Source organism: Ambystoma mexicanum, chromosome 9 (genome assembly GCF_040938575.1).
Source record: "Ambystoma mexicanum isolate Mex_15411 chromosome 9, UKY_AmexF1_1, whole genome shotgun sequence".
NCBI lineage: Eukaryota > Metazoa > Chordata > Amphibia > Caudata > Ambystomatidae > Ambystoma > Ambystoma mexicanum.
Genome location: NC_090931.1, coordinates 5,499,471 through 5,522,915, shown reverse-complemented (window position 1 = coordinate 5,522,915; position 23,445 = coordinate 5,499,471). Strand labels below are relative to the sequence as shown.

The window sequence follows — 23,445 nt, the reverse complement described above, 5'->3', positions numbered from 1 at the left end:
ATTAGCAAAGATTGTTAGTAGCAATAAAGGTTTTGGAGATGTGGTGATGAAGTAAAAAATATGAGTTTAATCACGAGTATAGAACACATAGGCGCTGATGTAGAGTTCGGCGGAAGTTCAAATCCACCGGTTTTCCACCGGCGCAATGAAGGCTATTTAAGACCGCACACCGGTTTTCCGCCTGCAGAAAGCTGGAAGAAAACCCACTGTTCTTCATACTTTGCAATGGGGACCAGTGGATTTTCCACCCGCTTTCTGTTGGTGCAAACTCCAACGGGGGTTTGAGCAACCGCCGAACTCTAAATGAACCCTACAATGTGTTAATAAATTAAACATGGTTTCAACTGGTAATACATGAATAACTAGGTTGTCTTTCTAAGTTAAGCATTTCATTGTAAACTTGGTTGAACTGTTTAATGTGGAATGTTAAAGGGAATGAAGTGGAAGCATTGTTCCATGTTTTAGCTTACAATTTATGGAGTTAAATAATGTTGGAGTGTCTTGTTGAAAGACATCTTGCTGGGATATTGCACTGCTGTTCTTGAAGTCAGGAAACTGCTTTCTGTTGTCTCCCTGATGGTGTTTGAAGTCAGAATGTTTGGAATGCAGTCAATACCAGCAGTTACTGACTGCATACTGAACATTCCGATTGGCTGAGAGAAAGTTGTAGAGAAGGAGCCAAATACCTCCACCCAAAGCTCCACTCTCTTGTTGCCTATCTGCTGGGAGCCAGAGTGTGAGACATGTGCAGTACCAGTGCGGATGCCTGTACTGCAAAGAATCATGGAAGTAAGGTACCCATTAAGGAAACCATATATGCACTCACAAAAATATGATGGCCATTTGAATGAAATCCCAGAGGAAGTGTGAAAATGAACAAGAAAGGAGACTGGTGACATCATACGAAGCAGAGCTGAAGCACCCAGAAAAGAGGCAAGAGGCCCAAGACTATAGACATTCTATAGGATATTAAAGATGAGCAACATTTCGGGCTCCAGATGAAGTTGCTCATGCTGCAGAAACGATGAAGAAAATGCAAACAATTATTTTACACTTGTACAGACGCAGTAACGCAAGCAGACAAAGTATTCTTAAGGCTGGGTACGTCGTGAATAGATTGCTGCGGTGCACCAATGTATACTCATAGTAATGGGTGGAATATGGATGTTCCATAACGCACTTTAGCAGAGTCTAGACCCCATGAACAGAAAGGCTTTTCAGTGTGGCGCAGTTAGAAAACAACTAAATGGCGGCAGTGAATTCAAGAAAGGCTCGGCTGGCCCAGCACCAAGAAGTCAAGTCCGCCGCGAGCCTGGGTGTTCATTCAGTAGCTACAAAACGTGTGAAAAAAACAAACCCCTGTCTGAGGTGAGGTGGAAGAACATTGAAGACGTCAGAGGTTCATCATTTAATAAGATTTAATGCAGCAAAAAGCTCTGAAACATGGTCTCCAGTCACATGGTCAGACGGAAATAGACAATGGGGCAAGCTACTCTGAAACTGGGAGACAAAGTATGCCTAGACTCCCTTTTATCCTCAGACACGGAGAACATTTAAAAAGCCATGTTCAAAGGCTAATTGACTGGCAGACAGCAAGAGTGATGATAGATGTCAGGCTAATTAGGCAGGAAGCAATGGTCAAGACCAGCCCACCAGCACCTGGGGTGCCAGCCTGCGTGCTGCTGGCGTGTGTGGAATATTACAGAGGGGTACGAGGGTGCCAACCAATTATAGAGGAGGGCTTAGTTACGCACCTGATTTTAGAGACCCAACCACTTTCCCTAACAAGTATGGAACATATACCTAGATGTTCCTTGTAAGCCTATTACTTTCCCAAGTAGGTTTTTGTAGTTTGCCACGTAGACTGACGTCAGTGATGACAAGTTTTTACTATATAAACTGTGTTTTTTTCTGAAACTTGCTGATTGAGAAGATCAAGCGTACGTTCGTTTAGACAATTGCTAATAAAACAGACTTACTTTGCCAACTTCCTGAGTCAGTTTGATTATTGATGTTTGAGTATCTTCTGCATCCCTGTCCATCTCAAAGTATTGCTACCTCGTCTTAAGGGGCCTTGTGTTGGGTACACGGGTTCACATGGTAGCAAAGAGATGATGGTTAAAATCCCATCGACCGAGTAGGCTTTTAGGGTCTCGGAATATCGAATGTCATCTGCCATTTAGCTGGAGGAACATGAGGCTCCCTGTAGATAGTGGCCAGTAGTAAAGCCTTGCAAATCACTAAAGAGATAGGTGGGACGGGTCCCGGTTTCTACAGGCAGCTTGTGTATTTCTGAGAGATTCCAGGAATAGACCTGCAATACATTGGCTGCTACACAAGATCATCAAGCAGATTCGTCTACTACCCGAGCATCTGATAAACTTGCCTGATTAAAAGTCACTGTTTCCTTCCTTAAAAGTAATAACAGGAAAGATGGGGAATATTGATAGCAATAATAATGTAGCAAACAAGGAGAGAGCACAGAGAGGTACGAGAAGCCATTGATGTTGGAGTTTGATCTACTGGTGTATAATATATACATGTATTATATTTATTATTATTATTCTGTTCCTCACGATACACACTGTTTATTATGTTGGTTCAAAGAGAGCAGTGGTTCCTGTGTTTCTTCCTATGCAGAAGGAAGGTACAGATATAGCAATCTTACAAATCCCAAGGCCCTATGTGATTGTTCCTACACCAGTAGCTCATGTCAGGTCACCCAGTCTTGCGACAAATGTTTCTGAAGATCCCATTGAAAGGAGGTCATTCGAAGTGCCTCACAAGTGCCTGTGCGGCTGCGATAGCCACGAGACGCTGTCTGCGCAAGAAGAAGGATTGCTCCATCTGACTGAGGCAAAAAGCCCTAAGGACTCAAACTCCCAAAGTCATTATAACTTTGGTCTTACTTTGGACTTGGTGTTGTTCTCAGTGGCGTGCAGGGATTTCTGGGCTGGCTTTCTACTTTCATCATACGCAGCTCACGTTACTTACGTTGCTCTATTCTTTCTTTTTATCACAGATCCTGATTGCGCGCTGAGGCTGCGCCCCTCTGCTTCCCAGAAACCCTACTTAGAGCAAGGTGCACGCGCATCTCGCGCGCGCATTCAAAGTGCCTTACAAGTGCCGGTGCTGTTGCGCTGTTAGGGTGTGGGGGTCGGGGGACCGTTCCTAGTGGTAGTGAAATGCATATTGCATAGAAGGAAAGGTGAATGGCCAGGTGATGACCGTGACGTATGATTGCAGAAACCTCTCACTTAAGGGTGAGCGTTTGCTCAATTGCATCTATATGTATGTCCTGAATAATGCAGCTATTTCGTGTATCAGCGATTGTACATTATAGCTGTGTTCAGATATGTGTGGAACGCCCTTGTTTTTGTTGCTACGTTAGCGCGCGTCCTATCAGTTTGTGAATGTCCTGAAAGCAAGGAAGTTCATTGTATTGCTGTGCGCTGCTATGTGAGGAGGTATTGGTGTGGACGCCTGTGCGCCGGGAGCTATCTTCTTCTAGGTGCCCCTGTCTAAGGTCCGTCTGCTTCAGTTTATTACAATGCTAGGATCTGTGGCAGTACTGTGCCGGCTTGCTTACAAAGAAAAGGGTGGGAGTTACTGGGTTTAGATCATGGTGAATGGCCCAAGAAGTGGTAGAAAGCTACATTTGCCCCAGTCTGCCGCATCTGTCTCATCAATCATGACTACACAAGAGCCAGAGGTGGAGGATTCAGGACTGTGGAACTTCTCTGATGATGAAGAGGCCGGCGCCGTGGGGCGCACCAAAGGACAGATCCCGCCAAATAACCCCCTTATGGCCTCTAAGTTTCCGGCCAGACGACTAACGGCAGCCTTAGTGCATGGTCAGGGCATTGTCTTGAGTCCACCAACTACGTATGCGCTGCGTGAAGGTGACGATATTGAGAATTAATGCTTTTGCGGCGGACAACGTTGACAATGTGGAACGATGGAGGTGGAATTTCCGATATCTCAATGTTGGCACCTGCGATTGAGGCAGAATTAGGTAAACGTATGAGGCTATCCCTCGGCCTGTCAACGCTGGTCAAGCAAAGGCGGATAGGTGTTGAAAACGTTTTCATGTTCAATAATCACCCCAATTATACTAATTTGATGTCAACATGGAGCGATGTGGCTTCTGCTGGGGGGTGGGGGGAGCTCATGCGGTTCCACTTAATGACTAAATATCTATAGCTGGTGATTACCTGCAGAAATCTAGTTCTCCTACTACAGAAATCCTGAACATGAAACCATATCAGCAAATGAGGTTGCTAGAACATGACACAGGAGCTCTACTTCACAAGAGTGGGTTGAGTGAGCCTGAATTTGGGTCTCCAGTTATTCCCCCCCAGCTAGAAGCTACATGTATGAAGTATAATTTCCCAGTGATGACTTGCATATTGAACCTGCTAGACAAGGGGCATGAGCAGACTCACTGGGAAGTTAGTATCATGAAGACAACATTGATGGAGATTCTGGGTAAATTGAATAGATTAGAGGGCCTCCTGTTTACATGTAATGTAGTCTCCGCACTTGCCTGTAGTGCTAAAAAACTGAGAGGCGGAGAAGCCAAATCCACGCAAACTTCAGGAGGTTTGGGGATCGCTGGCAAGGAATGTAAGTTCTATGCCGAGGTAGTATAGCATAATGGTAGTATAGCATTTATGCCCTAGGGTCAATAGTGCGCATAACAAATGAAATGTAATGTAATGTAATGTAGTAGCTTCAAATGACCCGAAGAGAGAGAGCGCTGGGGGGTGGGGAAGGTGGGTGAGGTCTTAGCTCTGGTGGTTGCTAGTAATTCTAATAACATAGAACATAGAAAACATGATGGATGACATAAAAGAGATGAGAGGGGCCTATCAACATGAACTGCATAACCAAACTGCTGAGGGATAGCTAAACAATCAGCCTCGACAAAATCCTAGTGGAGGCTTGGATAGCCCCTCGGACCTCACAGATCTAATTGATCTTACTGAGGAGGGTCAAGGGTTGCACGAAGAACTCGCAACTGACCAGAATACATCTGATATGGGTGAGCTCCCAGTAGCTGTGCTTACACACAAGGGGACAACACTGACTCTTAGCCCAAAAAGAAGAGCCTACCAAAGAAAAGCCCAGACTAGTGCCCAGAAAAAATCCAAAAATCCAATTAAAAAAACAGATAACCATAACTCTCACATAAAAGACCTTTGTAATGTATCTAATAACGATGCTATTAAAGATCTTCAGCAACTTGATGAGGGGTCTAAAGCGTTATTGAATATCAACAATGAGGAACAAGGGCTGGGAGTAAAAGCAGAAAAAACTGATTTTGAGAAAAGGAAAAGAATAAACAAAAACAGCAGCCTGCCAACGCCTGAAATGCTGCCAACCCCCAATGCCGCACCGATGGACAACGAGCAGCACAATGAGCACCCTTCTGCCGCTCGGCAAGGCATAAACAGACAGAGCTATCACATTTTTATCCAATAATTGGAAGTAAGAAAACGTCTAATGTAATTAAGGGAGCCATAAGTGGCCAAGTCCCAACTGCTACGAGAAAGCTTCCCGAAATTGTAAGTAGTGGGGGCAGTCTGGACTTGAGCGGTGGTGCCCCTGTTGTGGCCCCAAAGCCCATGGATGGTGGGAACAGGAATTTACCCACTCAAACAGACATCACTCCTCTGGGTGAGAATGATGGTGGTGGGATCCAAAAGGACTCACATCCATCCAATCACATATTGACTCATGACACGCCCACTATAATGGGATGGGAAGAGGTCCGCTACGCAATGGCAGGGCATGCTTAAATAGGTCATATATGCTTAAAGCCTTCCAGGCAATACCGCCGTTCAGAACTCTAAGATCGGACGATATTGACTGGATAAGACTGCTCTCTAAAATAATAATGATCGCACGATTTGTAACTATAATTCCCATATAATTATGAAATAAATATGGGAGCAACGAGATGACTTTCCCCAGATTGGTTTAACACCTTTTATTTTCAATTCTGCGGACGAAGCAACTATATTTGTTGAAACTCCTTTACCGACTGCCAAGACCGTTCCTAATCCGCTCATGAATGGTTTGCAGCAGCGATTAAGTAGCTTACTTGGCTTGAGCCATATATGAATAAACCCCTAGTCCAGCCAAAGACGCCTCTCGAAGCGTAGTGATAAGACCCGATCGTTTATCTCCTGGAACGCATGTGGGTTGAGACATGTTCAATGCTGGTTTAAAGACTTAGATAAACGGGTGACACCAGCTGCCATCATGCTACAGGAGACAGTGCATATGACACATTTTGAGCGGGAAGGCTATGAATCATGTATACAGGCTGCAAGCGGAGGCCTTAGGGGTACACCGTGTGGGGGACTCGCTGTCTTGATCGATTGCGCGTGTAAACTGTCTTCGAGCTGGATTTATAAGGATGATGACATCCTTGTGGTTGCGCTTATTATCCATGGCGAGCCCAGGCTATACTTATTCATTATATGTATTTATTGGAACCGAGTGACGCAACTGCTTTGTAACCTGGTGGACCAACTGGACTTGATACTCAGAGAGGCAATTGTGCACAATCCGCAGGTGAAAATTGTTGTAGGGGGAGACTTTAATTCAACATGTTATGTCTCGCCTTCAATGAACAGGACCAATCTGGGGAATTACATGTCTACCTCAATTCACAACGGGCAGCGACGGGTTGACTTTTTTTATGGACTGGGATATTCAAATGGTGTCTTCTGATGAGAATGTATAATAATTACACCTGGGCTCCAGCAAGTTACAGATCACTTATTGATTATTTTTTTGTGTCAACATCATACTATAGGGTAGCCGACCCAGTTATTATCCTTGATCCTGTATATGGTGACCATATGGTCATCCAGTTGACTCTTAAATTACCAAGTAGGCGATTTAGCACTGAGGTCAATCTTACCCTAATCGAAGCGGATCGACAGCAACTTTCGGTTAGATGGAATCCAGATACTTGTCGTAGACTAATTAGGAGAATTAGGTCTGATACAGGAATCAAAACAAGGGTTTGTCGGGAGCAATACTCGAGAGCTAACGTGGAGGAGGAAAATAGGAGATGCATTCAATTTCATGTAAACTGCATTGCCAACAAAAAAAGATTGGGCATGCCTCACATACTGCACCAACATCTTCTTAATGTGACGCTTGACAAATGAAAAAAAGAAAAGAATAAACATATACGACAGCTCTGTAAACAAAATTATCCATTTATGATCCTTTTAAACCAAAAAAAATAATAATTAAACAAGTTTATAAAAATAAAATCAAGCACCTAAAGAGGGATCTACTCATGGCAGATAACCAATTTATGATTCATAATTTATTGAAACATGGTACTAGGCAGGTGGGGGCAATGCTTAGAACGATAACTAGTGCCCATGTGACCTATAAAGAACCATCGATATCGGCTGAAGTGTGGACAGCATATGTAATAGAAAAATATTGATTACCCACCTAAAGGTATGAATTTTAAAACATTGATATTGAAGGTGTCCCCTTGGTCATGTGAGGACATAGAATATGCGATCAATCATGTCAAGGGCTCAAGGGCCACCGGGCCTGACAGGATTCTGCCCTGTGTTTTAAAATCAGATCCGGTGTTATGGACTCAAATTTTGAAAATGAAATTTGACCACATCTATCAATCAGGATTGATCCCTCTAACATGGTGTTCAGCTAACATTATTCCAGTATACAAAAAGGGTAAAGCAAGTGACCCTGCACATTTTAGACCAATTGCATTAATGAATGCCTCCTCTAAAATATTCTCCTTATTGATGTTAGATGAGATCCAAAGCTATATGTGTCGGAATGATATTTGATCTCGGTACCAGGTGGGGTTCCGCAAAGCCATGGGATTCCCCCTCGGTGCAACGATCATGGCGCATTTGCAAGATCAAATGAAGCACTCAAAAACAGGGCCGGTTTACATGGCAGTCCTAGATTTGACTGCAGCGTTTGATACACTAATAAGAGAACTACTGTGGGAAAAAATGATTAATCTTGGATTTCCGATACATTTGGTGGCTATGATTGCATTGTTGCATATAAATTCCAATTATAGAATCAGACTTAACAGAGAAGGGGCCCTTATTGACCCAGTTCCGACTGAGGTCAGACTGAAACAAGGGTGCAACTTGGCAGCGGTTCTCTTTAACTTGTATATATCGGATTTGGATGTATCATGGAAACAAGCCAACATCTATCCTGTCCAAATGTGCCAATTGATATTGAACTGGATTGGTTTTGCTGATGATCTGTTGTTTTTTGATAAGACCCCCTTTGGCCTGTAGAACAAATTGAATCTGTTCGCTGCTTTCGCTCCGAGTGACAATCTCGATGCAAATCCTACTAAATCATATATTTTAAGTTTTGCCGATGGCAAACGGAAAACATCAAGATTTGCATGGTCCCTTGAGGAATCCATTATTGAGTATACTCCTTCAATACGCTATCTGGTCTATACCCGAACTGACAAGTATTCAGTGCCAATGTGAAAGGAGACGTTGAGTAATAAAATCAAACCTTGGACGTCTCAAATGAAGATCATTCTTCTTAAGTATTGTAAGTTTTCCTTTCTCCCTATCATCCAATTTTATTTGTTAAAGGTGGAGCCCATTATTCATTATGGTTTGGATATATGCATAATGGAGATTGATGCGTTTCTTGATATCTTACAGGGAAAATGTTGGAAAACAGTATTGAGTTTACTGCTTTCCATACCAAATGCCCTGATATGCCATGAACTGGGACTGTTGCCTCTTTCTGCTAAATGGCATTGGCGCATGTTTAACGCTTATGCTAACATTTTTGTTCCACCTAGAAACTCCATGTATGAGGAGCTCCAGCAAATGGTCAATGATGGAAGACATCCCTCTATTGTCAAGTTTATGAAAAAAATGAATTTCATTTTAGAGACAATAATGGTAACTAAGGCAGAGCTAGGTGCCCTTCTTCCATGTTGCAAACGCACATTTCAAACCTATCAATGGTGTACATATAAGTCCTTTTATGAATATGGTAAATATAGGCGGAAATGGGGAGAAAGATTATTGTATATAATGAAATTTCCGTGTGAGAAATCAAGAAAAATGTATATGCGCTGTAAATTGAATCAACTTCCAACGAATGAAAGAGTCCAATATTGGGACAACAAAATGGTCAGCTCTGAAACAGGGAATTGCCAATTTTGGTACAATATGAAGGAATTGGAAACATTGAAACATCTGGTTGTCGACTGTGCATATTTTGAAAATATTAGGACCAGAATATTTGACAGCTACCTGATTTCTAAATCCGAGCTCTCTAGGGAATCCTTATGAGTAGATGTATGTGGGGCAGCAGTCAAATGCTTATTCTTAAACTGGTAAATGTGTTGGGCCATATCGAAGAAAAACGACTTGAAAAGAGGTATGAAAATGACTTGGAATAACCTTGAAAATCCATGGGGATGTTGTAAATGAATTGTGGAATGGCCTGCTATAGGGGCGATGACCACCCATCAGTAACAGTATTAATTAGAGAAAATCAAAATTGAAGGTACTCATCTGTTTCTAATTAAGTGTGATGTAAGATTGTAAGGTTTTATGGAGTTTAGAGTCGACCTATCCCAAGGACTCAGTGTTCTTATTTATTGTGATGTAATATTTGCAAAGTTCTATGGAGTTTTAATGATGTGGGGTTGATTTTGAATGTATTTGATAGAAATGTATTGTTTTGAGAGATGATGTGTTTATCAATGATGAAAGATTTGACAGGGTGACAGCAATTAACTAGAGAGTGGTTTCTACACAATGAACTAATAAACGGTGGCCCTACGATAGTATATATTTATATTGATATTTATATTGAAAGGAGGTCCTTGTTTGACAGGCGTCATGGTCATATGATAAGAAAGAGACCTAAGAGAAGTACAAGGGAGGATGACCATGAATTGAATGACTACCCGGATAGCACAGCACGTTTGGGGAATAACATGTGGTATCAACACATGAAAGAGGTGGGAATGAGGACCTCTGAGGAGGATTGCTATGCATGTGCCCTCCTGCCTTACACTATGGGAAGAAAGTCTAGGATATTCATAGCTATTGAAATAGATGTTCAGACAGCACAGTGCCTGACTCACCTTGCATTCTGCCTTACAAAAGGTCAATTCCAGGGTCGAACAGCATCTCTGATATGGGTGACAGAATGGTCAGCACCTGATGAAGATGATTATGTTCAAGACATAAAGACAAGAGCAAGAGCACACACCAGAAATCATGTGATAAGATATGAACAGCCTGGTGTAAACGGTGGAATGAAATGGGAGATAAACAGAACATTTAATTGTCAAGGAAAAGCTGACGGAGAAGTTTGAAGATGTAAAGAAAGAGGCCAGATGCAGATCAGGGGAACAAGTCTTTCTCCAGACGGATTGGAAGAAGGTGTGGCTATATGCAAATCACATGCACACAGTGATCGCACAAATCAGCTGCAGAAAATGCAGAACGATTGTGTAAACCTTTATGGTTGAAGCTTGCAAAGCTCTTGACGTGGGTCGAAGACAAAGGAGGTCCATTGCAGATAGTGCCTTTGGCTAGTGCACAGCTATGTTTCAGAAATAATGGCATAATTGATGCAGGTTACTTCCTTTGCACACCTAAGGCATGCAGCAACTCCTGCAAGGCGATCCTTGATGTGGTTACTTCCGCTGCACAGATAAGGCGCGCGGCCACTCCTGCAAGGCTATCCTTGATGAGGTTACTTCCTTTGCACAGCTAAGGCTCACAGCCACTCCTACAAGGCGATCCTTGATGCAGTTACTTCTGCTGCACAGCTAAGGCTCACAGCCACTCCTGCAAGGCGATCTTTGATGCAGTAACTTCCGCTGCACAACTAAGGCACGCAGCCACTCCTGCAAGGCGATCCTTGATGCGGTTACTTCCTTTGCACACCTAAGGTGTGCAGGTTACTTCCTTTACACGCCTAAGGTGCACGGCCACTCCTGCAAGGCTATCCTTGATGCAGGTTTATTCGTTTGCACACCTAAGGCACGCGGCCACTCCTGCAAGGCAATCCTTGATGCAGTTACTTCTGCTGCACAGCTAAGGCGTGCGTCCACTCCTGCAAGGTGATCCTTGATGCAGTTACTTCCTTTGCACAGCTATTGCGCACGGCCACACCTGCAAGGCGATCCTTGATGCGGTTACTTCCGCTGCACAGCTAAGGCATGCGGCTACTCCTGCAAGGCGATGCTTGATGCAGTTACTTATGCTGCACAGCTAAGGTGTGCGGCCACTCCTACAAGGCTATCCTTGATGCAGTTACTTCCTTTGCACAGCTATTACACACAGCCACTCCTGCAAAGCGATCCTTGATGCGGGTACTTCCACTGCACAGCTAAGGCGTGCAGCCACACCTGCAAGGCGATCCTTGATGCAGTTACTTCCGCTGCACAGCTAAGGTGTGCGGCCACCCCTGCAAGGTTATCCTTGATGCAAGTTACTTCTGCTGCATAGCTAAGGTGCACGGCCACTCCTTCAAGGCGATCCTTGATGCAAGTTACTTCCGCTGCACAGCTAAGGCATGTGGCCACTCCTGCAAGGCTATCCTTGATGCAGGTTACTTCCTTTGCACACCTAAGGCGCACAGCCACTAATGCAAGGCTATCATTGATGCAGGTTGCTTCCTTTGCACACCTAAGGCAACTCAATCTCAGAGGTTAATACGTGAGAGGTAAGCACAGAGCGGAAGCGCAGTCCCCTGGTTCCAATGGCGGCATCAAAGTGCTGTAATAAAGGTGGCCGGCAGGGGCCCAATGGAGGGTGAGCTTTGCCAGGTGGGTGGGGAACAGTGGTAACATGTAGCACACAGCACTTGCTACGGTTCTGGTAGGGGGCAGGGGCAGTGGGTATCCAGTGGTCACACGTAAGTTTGATGTTAAATGTTAAAGGTATTTGTACCGCGCACCGTCACCAACGGAATTGGTCCCCAGGCGCTCTGGCGGATCTGCAAACGATAAGGTGGGATGGGTTAGTAGGTGAAGAGGGAGTAGGATAATGAGAGGAGTGGTGTTCTGTTGTCGGCTTCAACTCGGTATACACCGGGTGCTGAGCTTTGGTGCAGGTATTGGATCAGTGTCAGTCCACGTGTGCTGTTGCTCCGGCTTATGTGTTGTTGCAGTGTTGTGAAGTGCGTGTGGCTTGTGGTGCGAGAGATGGTTGTTTGAGTTGTTGGGTGAGATAGGTATGCAGAGTTTGAGGTTATATTGGTTAGTGGGTTACCTGACCTTTAGCCTGCTAACATTCACAGTTTTGTCCAAGTGTGGCACTTGTTAGTCTTGACAATCCTATCTAGATGCGGCGCCGGCTGGTGTTCACAGTTCTAAGTGTGGCACATGTTAACATTCAAGTTTCATCTATGCGCGGGCATGCTTACCTTCAATCAAAGTCCTATCTAGATGCGACGCAGGCTTGTGTTCAGGATTCTATCTAAGTGTGGACATGCTAATGTTCACAACTCCATCTAAGTGTGGACATGCTAATATTCACAGTTCTAAGTGTGGACATTTTAATGTTCACAACTGCATCTAAGTGGACATCTAAAAAGCCCTGCAAATGTTTTGGGCACGTTCATAGTTTGGGGGTGTGGCCATGTCATAGTAATGGGATTAAAGAACTTTTACTGCACAGCAATTGTTTTTAGTTTTAAAATAAAACTCTGTAAAAACAACTTGGTTTTGTGTGGAGGAAATTTCCTGCACACAAACATTTCTGCATGCGGTAATAACCATATGAGGTAATTATTGCATGTGATAATATGCAATCCCCATGGAGTCCAAAGGGACTTAGACATGGGGAAGACTGAGGACACCCATAACTCTAAATCATGCATCCACCTCCTGTTACCCCATCCTGTGACAATACTTCAGTTTAACTCTAAAGGAGCACGTTAGAGGTCTTTAACTCTGTAATGATGCGCCTTTGGCTCTATCTGTGGCAGAGCCTCAGGGCTCTCTGAAGCTCCACCTCCCTGTGACCGACCCTCAGGTCTCCCTAAAGCTCCACCTCCCTGTGACCGACCCTCAAGGTTCTCTAAAGCTCCACCTCCCTGTGACCAACCCTCAAGTCTCCCTAAAGCTCCACCTCCGTGTGGCCGACCCTCAAGGCCCTCTAAAGCTCGACCTCCCTGTGACTGACCATCAAGGACCTCTGAAGCTGCACCTTCCTGTGACTGACCCTCAGAGCTCTCTTAAGCTTCACCTCGCTGTGACTGACCCATTAGGGCTCTCCGAAGCTTCACCTCCCTCTGAAGCTGCACCTCTCTGTGACTTATGATTCTCAGAGCTCCATGAAGTTCCACCTCCCTGTGAATGACCCTTAGGTCTCTCTGAATCTCCACCTCCCTGTGACCGATCCTCAGGGCTCTCTGAAGCTGCACCTTCCTGTGACTGACCCTCAGAGCTCTCTTTAGATCCACCTCCCTGTGACTGACCCTCAGGGCTCTCTTTAGCTCCACCTCCCTGTGACTGACCCTCAGGGTTCTCTGAAGCTCCACCTCCCTGTGACTGACCCTCCAGGTGCTCTGAAGCTCCACCTCCCTCTGAAGTGGCACTTCTCTGTGACCGATGATTCTCAGAGCTCCATGAAGCTCCAACTCCCTGTGAACGACCCTTAGGTCTCTCTGAAGCGCCACTTCCCAGTGACTGATCCTTAGAGTTCTCTGAAGCTCCACCTCCCTGTGACTGATCCTGAGAGCTCAATGAAGCTCCACCTCCCTGTGACTGACCCTGCGGGCTCTGTGAAGCTCCAGCTCCCTGTAACCGACCCCCAGGGCTCTCTGAAGCTGCACCTCCCTGTGACTGACCCCCAGGGCTCTCTGAAGCTCCACCTCCCTCTGAAACTGCACCTCTCTGTGATCGCTCCTCGGGGCTCTCTGAAGCTCCACTCTCCGGTGACTGATCCTTAGAGCTCTCTGAAGCTCCAACTCCCTGTGACTGATCCTTAGAGCTCTCTGAAGCTCAACCTCCCTGTGACTGACCCGTTACGGCTCTCCAAAGCTTTGCCTCCCTATGACCGACCTTCAGGACTCCCTGAAGCTCCATCTCCTTGTGACCGACCCTCTGGGCTCTCTGAAGCTCCACCTCCCTGTGACCGATGCTCAGGTCTCTCTGAAGCTCCACCTCCCTGTGACCGATACTCAGGTTTCTCTGAAGCTCCACCTCCCTGTGTCCGACCCCCAGGGCTCTCTGAAGCTCCACCTCCATCTGAAACTGCACCTCTCTGTGATCGATCCTCGGGGCTCTCTGAAGCTCCACTCTCCGGTGACTGATCCTTAGGGCTTTCTGAAGCTCCACCTCCCTGTGACTGATCCTTAGAGCTCTCTGAAGCTCCAACTCCCTGTGACTGATCCTTAGAGCTCTCTGAAGCTCAACCTCCCTGTGACTGATCCTTAGAGCTCTCTGAAGCTCAACCTCCCTGTGACTGACCCGTTAGGGCTCTCCAAAGCTTTGCCTCCCTATGACCGACCTTCAGGACTCCCTGAAGCTCCATCTCCTTGTGACCGACCCTCCGGGCTCTCTGAAGCTCCACCTCCCTGTGACCGATGCTCAGGTCTCTCTGAAGCTCCACCTCCCTGTGACCGATACTCAGGTTTCTCTGAAGCTCCACCCCCCTGTGTCCGACCCTCAGGACCCTCTGAAGCTCCACCTCCCTGTGACAGATCCTTAGAAATCCCTTCATGAGCTCAGGTCCTTCGAGGCTTTTCAGTCCAGCTCTGTCCAGGGGTTAGTGGAAAGGAATGCTGACGTTTATGTTCCCGCAGATCTCTTGAGAAGTGTGGCATCTGTAGGCAACAGCAAAGCTTCACCCCCCAGGTGGGTCTTGGCTAGTTGTGTCATCAAGGCTTCCATGCAATCTCTTTGGTTTGGTGTTCTTCCATCGCTTTAGGACTGGTCCCAGGATTTGACAAAGTAACGGAGCAGTCTCCCAGGTGGAACATCTGGAGCTGACTGCAAATCCATTTTCCAATGTGGAGGGCACATCGCAGGCTACTCCCCTCGACAACCTCTTAAGATGTGGATTCCGATCAGGGATCCCAGACATCACTCAAGTACCCCACCAAGTCTAGCTTCTCCCCCACTCTTGACTTTCCAAGGCGGGCAGAATGAACATAGAACCAGAACCACTGTTGTGTAGGGTTCTGTATTCACATGATCTGTGTCTTTTGGTCTCTCAATTGGGTATTAATACGTCAGGCATATATGTGAGCCCTGATGGCAGCTTCGATCCTTCTCTTGTCCCGTGTTTGGGTCCGTCCTTCTTTTCGAACACGGGACAAGAGAAGGACCGAAGCTGCCATCAGGGCTCACATATATGCCTGACGTATTAATACCCAATTGAGAGACCAAAAGACACAGATCATGTGAATACAGAACCCTCCACAACAGTGGATTTACCTAAAATTGAGAACCACTGAAGTTTTCTCTCTCGAAAAAAGAAAAGGAAAAAGGAATGAATGAAAATATCCTAATATATATGTCTACCAACTTATGTAATTTAGACGTGTGTCACTCAATTTGAAATATATGCACAGAAATGAAAAGTGTAAACACAAGACTGACACGCAACGTTGAGTAAAGAATGTGCCTTGACAAAGCCCAAGCAAGGGCGAAACAGCAGCACGTGCAGAGAAATGTTGGCACAAATGTTTTTTTGTTAATAAACCAAGGAATAGAGCAACAATCACCAACAAAGTTACAATTAATGTCACAAATGAATACACAAAGTGACCTAACTTGTGTAAACGTGATACCTGTGAAACAAAATAGAATAAGCACAAAGTGAATTAACTTATGTGAACTACATGAACTAAAAATATATGAAATAAAGTGTGCAACATATATTCAGACACTAACAAGTGCGTACCTCACAAATTATTGTACAATTATGAAAGCTGTGGGGATGCCGAAAAACTAAGCGCAAAGGCTCAATAGGGAAAAGCTCCATCCTCTATGTAATCAAGTTCGTATGTGCGTGCATCAGTCCAATGCCTGTCAGTTCTCCCTGCTGCATCAGTCCAATGCCTGTCAGTTCTCCCTGCTGCATCAGTCCAATGCCTGTCAGTTCTCCCTGCTGCATCAGTCCAATGCCTGTCAGTTCTCCCTGCTGCATCAGTCCAATGCCTGTCAGTTCTCCCTGCTGCATCAGTCCAATGCCTGTCAGTTCTCCCTGCTGCATCAGTCCAATGCCTGTCAGTTCTCCCTGCTTTATTAAATGAGAATAAAGTAGTACTTTGCCATATTCCTTGAGTCTCTTCGGTTATTTGGTCTGAGATCTTTATTTGTAATTCCATCTAGCACAAGAGACGCTTCAAGGTGCTAGAGCACATTTTGGTAGCAGTGCGGATGGTTGCGGTCTAATCGACCTAGGCCAGATCCAGAACCCCGAATGCTTGGCTGAACCCGTCATTAAACAGAAGACCGCAGAGCTTCCTGTGGACATCGCGCGAAGAGTCACGTGCAAGAAGATACGGTTGGCAGATCCCCTTTGATGAAATTCCTGTCTGGTCCCCGCCGGTGCCCCGTGGACGGAAGGCGAACTAGTCGGTTGAGGGAGAGTCGATGTCTAGGGATTCGAGCTGAGTCTAGGGTGTAATTAGAACAAAAAAGGTGGCAAAAATAGGGGTAGGGATTGTGTTGTAAATAATACGTACAAAGTAATGGGATGTTTGGGGAGATTATAAAGAGAAGAAGTAGATACATCAATTCCTAGTTCCAAGGGGGGCAGAAGGGTATGTGTTGTAATGCGCTTGATGCATAGTGAAGAGCTGGCATGGAACGTGGTGGGAGCCTGAGGAATGTTTGGCAATGAATCCAGCCCCTGGGTTCCTGCCTGGTCAGCTGAGCCTGGGTGATGGGTCCCGGTGCTCTCTCTTAGTTAACAGTTTATGTAATTTTAATAAAGTACCTACAAATAACCCTATGAAGTCTACAGAAGCTGCTTTATAATATTTGTAAGTACTTTATTATAAGTTACATAAGCTGTTAACTAAGAGAGAGCTCCGGGTCCCATCACCCAGGCGCAACTGACCAGGCAGGAACCCAGGGGCTGGATTCATTGCCAAACATTCCTCAGGCTCCCACCGCGTTCCATGCCAGCTCTTCACTATGCATCAAGCGCATTACAACACATACCCTCCCTTTCCGATGACCAAACAAACATGAGATGTCCAAAACTGCTATCCATAAAGTACACTACAACAGTAAGTTCTAGAGTAAAGACTCCAAATAGGGGTGTTAAGGCTTCCTGAGACAAGGCCAGCAGAAGAGAGGAAGGCGTACGCAGTCAAATTGAAAAAGTGCACATGTGTGGGGTTATAAATATGTCAATATAAAGCTTTTGTTGGTCTAGACTAATAATTATAAAACGATAGGAAAAAATGCAGGAGATTAGTGAAAATTTGGATCAAGAGATTGACGTCAATCAGGAGAGTAAAAATCAATGGAAAATAATATTTGAATAAAGAAGAGACAATACCAACAATAAAAGAACAAGATCACAAAAATTGATAGAAAGTGTAAACGAAGGAGCAAACAGAACATTGTGGTATAGATTTTAAAATAAAAACATAAGTAGTTAAAATATTTTTGGGGATTATAAGCAGTGATCGGTGTGGTATGTGGTACAGTTGATAAATAAAGAATTGAATAAAAGGACGGGTAATGTAAGGAAGGCCTAACAGTAAGACAGACACAAGTGACCACAGTTCTACGGTGTTAATTGAACTTCAATCGGGTTTGAAAAACGCCTATCTAATCCTAAATCTACAGATGGGAGCAAGCTACGACCATCAAATAATAACACAGTCCTAGTGTAGTCTCGTCAAAATAAAAGGGCCTATACTAAACGAAACCTATTGCCAATCCTTACCTCTAAATACAAATAGTGTTTATGAAAAAGAAAGAAGTGTTCACAAAATTATATGTCAGGATGTTCAGGCCGTTGGCCTCCCTTCCCAAATTTGCAGCACAGGACAAGGTGGCACACTCAACCTTAGCTCACACTGTGTCTTCTTCAGCACAAGGATATAGTTCCATTACCAGCATAAGGGCCTTCTGTGCCCAAGTCTCTTTACTTCTTGGAAGTCTCTTGATTCAGAGGTCCTGATGTACAAAAACACAACACAAAGTTACTTTCCTCTTATAAGTATTAAATTCGGGTGATTTAACCTAGATCCCCCTCTTCCAGGCTCAGATCCCCCTTTTTACAATGTTCAGAGAATATTCTTTCTCGAGTGACTCACGGTTCACACTGGATCCCCCTCAGCCGGGCTCAGATCCTTCCTCTTATACAATTATTCTCGCTCAGCCGGCCTCGGACCAATTTTAATTCGTATTAAAGTATCAAAGACTTTTGAATGTGCAGAGGGTTTTGCTTGACCCGTTGCAGGACCACTTCAATCTCCAAATTCCCTTCTCACAGTTGCCAACCAGTTAGATACCTAACAGAAACCTTCGAACGAGCACCCATGTGGTGCCAGACCACTCTGTCTATGATATCTTTCTTGGCCTCCAAAGTTCAGCCACTCTGCTGGTTTTCAATTATATTCACGTCGCTCATCACATGCATTTCACACACTGTTCTCTTTAGATTTCTTCATGCAATGTTGCCGCTTGCATCCTTGGTTCTAACACAGGCTGGTTTGGTATCAGTTTCTCCGACTCACCGGCTGTGCTGTCTTTACTGGCGCTTCTTTGTTGTAGGAGCCAAGGACAGTACCACAGCAGCAACCACCCCTTCCCTTCTTGGTTATCGATGCAGAAGAGCTCCGGGTACCTCTGGCACACAATGCAGGTTTGTTCAGCTGTAGTGCCCGGTTTTAGGTTTCTTATTTTCCAAGGTTCATGAAATTAACAGATTAACAAGGGGGTCCTGGGAGTCCCTCTGCCAGACATTAGTCCTGGTTACGAGAGACTTACCCAGAGTCTTTAGCTCACTATCTTTCACAAAGAAGAAATATCCCAAACATATCAGTCTTTGTCCTGCCCTGGGGCAGTCCAGCACCGAAATGCTAGGCAATTCTCCTCTGAACAAGAGTACCAACAGAAACCCCAGACACGTGTTTCGGTCTGGTTGGACCTCATCAGTAGGGTGGATCTGTGCCTCTCTAAGAATAGTGAGCAAGGGGTCCACGTCTGGATTCCCCTAGTAACTTAGGGTGAGACCCAAAGTTACTTAAATATGTAGATTAACAAGGGGGGTCCTGGGAGTCCCTCTGCCAGACATTAGTCCTGGTTACGAGAGACTTACCCAGAGTCTTTAGCTCACTATCTTTCACAAAGAAGAAATATCCCAAACATATCAGTCTTTGTCCTGCCCTGGGGCAGTCCAGCACCGAAATGCTAGGCAATTCTCCTCTGAACAAGAGTACCAACAGAAACCCCAGACACGTGTTTCGGTCTGGTTGGACCTCATCAGTAGGGTGGATCTGTGCCTCTCTAAGAATAGTGAGCAAGGGGTCTAGAGACCCAAGCTACTCCTCACTGATGACGCCCAACAAGGCTGAAACATGCCTGGGGATGCTTGTGGTCTCGTGCAAAAGGGATGTGACCTAGCAGTTCGGGCTGGACTACCCCTTTGGGGGTGGGACCAAGCCTGATTTGCATATGGTTTTTCCCCTTTTGTAATGGCTTGGCAGGCTAAGAACGATGGTCTGGAGGGTTGCCCAGAGCAATGCCAGAGGTCAAGATTTATTCTAAACCTTCCAGCCATCAACTCTTTTGTTTTGCTATTGTCACCCCGAGTGGGAAGGGTATGCCCAGACGTGGGTCCCTTGCCTGCTGGGCCTAGAGACCCAAGCTACTCCTCACTGATGACGCCCAACAAGGCTGAAACATGTCTGGGGATGCTTGTGGTCTCGTACAAAAGGGATGTGACCTAGCAGTTCGGGCTGGACTACCCCTTTGGGGGTGGGACCAAGCCTGATTTGCATATGGTTTTTCCCCTTTTGTAATGGCTTGGCAGGCTAAGAACGATGGTCTGGAGGGTTGCCCAGAGCAATGCCAGAGGTCAAGATTTATTCTAAACCTTCCAGCCATCAACTCTTTTGTTTTGCTATTGTCACCCCGAGTGGGAAGGGTATGCCCAGACGTGGGTCCCTTGCCTGCTGGGCCTAGAGACCCAAGCTACTCCTCACTGATGACGCCCAACAAGGCTGAAACATGTCTGGGGATGCTTGTGGTCTCGTGCAAAAGGGATGTGACCTAGCAGTTCGGGCTGGACTACCCCTTTAGGGGTGGGACCAAGCCTGATTTGCATATGGTTTTTCCCCTTCTGTAATGGCTTGGCAGGCGAAGAACGATGGTCTGGAGGGTTGCCCAGAGCAATGCCAGAGGTCAAGATTTATTCTAAACCTTCCAGCCATCAACTCTTTTGTTTTGCTATTGTCACCCCGAGTGGGAAGGGTATGCCCAGACGTGGGTCCCTTGCCTGCTGGGCCTAGAGACCCAAGCTACTCCTCACTGATGACGCCCAACAAGGCTGAAACATGCCTGGGGATGCTTGTGGTCTCGTGCAAAAGGGATGTGACCTAGCAGTTCGGGCTGGACTACCCCTTTGGGGGTGGGACCAAGCCTGATTTGCATATGGTTTTTCCCCTTTTGTAATGGCTTGGCAGGCTAAGAACGATGGTCTGGAGGGTTGCCCAGAGCAATGCCAGAGGTCAAGATTTATTCTAAACCTTCCAGCCATCAACTCTTTTGTTTTGCTATTGTCACCCCGAGTGGGAAGGGTATGCCCAGACGTGGGTCCCTTGCCTGCTGGGCCTAGAGACCCAAGCTACTCCTCACTGATGACGCCCAACAAGGCTGAAACATGTCTGGGGATGCTTGTGGTCTCGTGCAAAAGGGATGTGACCTAGCAGTTCGGGCTGGACTACCCCTTTGGGGGTGGGACCAAGCCTGATTTGCATATGGTTTTTCCCCTTTTGTAATGGCTTGGCAGGCTAAGAACGATGGTCTGGAGGGTTGCCCAGAGCAATGCCAGAGGTCAAGATTTATTCTAAACCTTCCAGCCATCAACTCTTTTGTTTTGCTCATGAAATTAACAGTCTGAAAAAGTCAAGGGCACTTCCCTCCTTGCAACCCTATCTGGTCTTGCCGTCTATCTCCTCGTATTAAACTGCCATCTTGGAACTGCTGCTTCCTCATGTGCTTTGCCTTGCTCAGAGTGTGCATTTGTGCTCCGCCTTTTATCTGTGTGGGGAAGTGTGATGAAACTCAGGTGTGTGTAATGATCAGTAATTGCCTAACCATTGGATTGGGACATGTCAGGTATACGGCTCTGGTGTCAGTCTGTTTTCGCTCATGGTGAACTGTCCTTGAGAAAGTGTTTGTGTCGGGAAAGGGGGCGGGTTGAGTTCCTAGGTGTCCTACCTGGTAGGATGGGGAAAAGGTGTCACATGGAAGGGGATACTGTGTCTCATCATCCTCTGTCCCACTCCCACAAGACCCCCCCCCCCATCCAGGTGATCCTCCCGCACTTGTCCACCCCCGGGAACTGGATCCAAAAGCGATGGTCGTGTCCTGGCCACATGGATGATAGATCCCCAGGGACTAATGGTTGAGACACCGTCAGGTTTCTCACAGTAAGTATTGACAGACGAAACCGGCTTGTCGTCATGGGGGACACTCCTCTTTTACATCTTGCAGGACATTGCCGAGATACACAGTGAAGATAAGGAAATATCTTTCGGAATGAGTCCGAGGCATGACTAATAAAACACTCATGCCGTGGCCTGAGGAGGGCTCGCTGTCAAAAACCATATTGCGGCATATGACAACATATTTGCATGCCACATATAAGGGCAACAAGTTACAGAAAAGACTGGCCATTTTAGAATTATGGAAGATGTACCAGAGTGAGAAAGAAGATTCAGCTGAGAGGGAGTGGATGCTTAATCAGCATAAAGGGGAGGATAAAACGCCTTCAGATCCCCTTTACCCTCCTGAAGATAAGAGCATACACATAGAGGAGAAGGGATTTGATTGTTTAAAGGAATTAAAAGCAGTGGCTGGGTATGTTAATCCGACATATGCACCTCCCGCTTATAGCAGCAAAGATAATGCAGAAAAGAGCAAAAGAAAAGAATGCAAAGATATATCAGGATGCAATCAAAGCAAGCAGAGTGATGAGAGAAAGGGCAGACGGGGTAGACAGAAGGAGATCGAGGAAGAAGCAAGGAAACTGAAAAAAATAAAGGACAAAGCTAAGGGAATAACAATAGCACAGAATGAATGGATGGGAGGACAAATATTACTCAAGTTGGATGAGAAGGGCATTGATGGGGTTCGAGAAAGAGAGGAAAGAGAAGAGAGGGAAAAGAAAGAGAAGGAAGAGGAAAGAGCATGCAAAGAAGAGAGGGGTGAAGAATGCAAGCAAAGGGAAGAATGAGGAAGACATGAGGCAAGAAATGAAAAGGAGAGGTAAGAAGAGAAGAAATTAGAAGAGATAGAAGCACAAAGAATGAAAGTACGTAGGTTGCAAAGAAGGCGAGAGGAATTGAATTGAGGGAGATGAGGGGAAGAGAAGAAGAAATTAACAAGAGTACGGGATTAAAACATGATGAAACAGAATATCTATTTCATAAGAGCATAGTGCCGATTGATGCACAATAACGATTGGAGGAAGACAGAGGGTCACAACAGTGCCACAGGGAGCTGCAAGGAATACGGAGATCAGCATGGTCTGATGACCAGGACACGGAAGATATAGTGCAGAGACTTGAGTGTTTATACAGGCAAATAAGGGATAAAAACCTGTATAAAACCCAACAGAACTTAGAAGGATCTCTATCAAGCGGAACTGAATGTAGGTCAGATGATATCATAACAGACGAGTACAGAATGCTGTCTTTAAACAGATTAGATCTTGATGACGTCGAGAAGGACAACAGTCACACAAGCTGGGGCATAATGATGTCAGACTAAGAAAGGGAGGAGAATAAGAGGGGGTGAAGAGAGGGCCCATGCAGGTTTTCAAAATAATCAAGTGAAGAAAAAGGGGTAAAATGGTCAGACCTAGAGGACCCTAAAGAAAAAACACCAGCACCGACACCATTCACTGAGCTACCACAAGCACGATCGTGCAGTAAAGGGGATAAATCCCCGCCTTCTGTAAGCAGATTAAGGTCACTACCAGGACGGGGAAAAATGGGCAGAACTAGCCCCGCCTAGAAGACCAGGAGTGTAGGCATGTATGATTATGGACCGGGATTTTCACAATTCCCATTATTGTAAAAAGTGGGGAGGACGACCACAGTACATACCGTTGCCACAAATGGACAATGATAATTTGAGATGTAAATTGCTGAATTTGACTTCCGGTGTGGGAAAATGGATTTATGAGTTAGTTATTTTATTTATTAGTCATTCTT

At 45.5% G+C, this 23,445-nt stretch overlaps 1 protein-coding gene across 4 annotated transcripts in view; it reads right to left on the bottom strand.

Moving 5' to 3' along the window:
• The window catches only part of LOC138487603 (uncharacterized), a 277,207-nt gene that overhangs the window by 168,161 nt on the left and 85,601 nt on the right, over nucleotides 1-23,445 (bottom strand). The window lies entirely within an intron of this gene.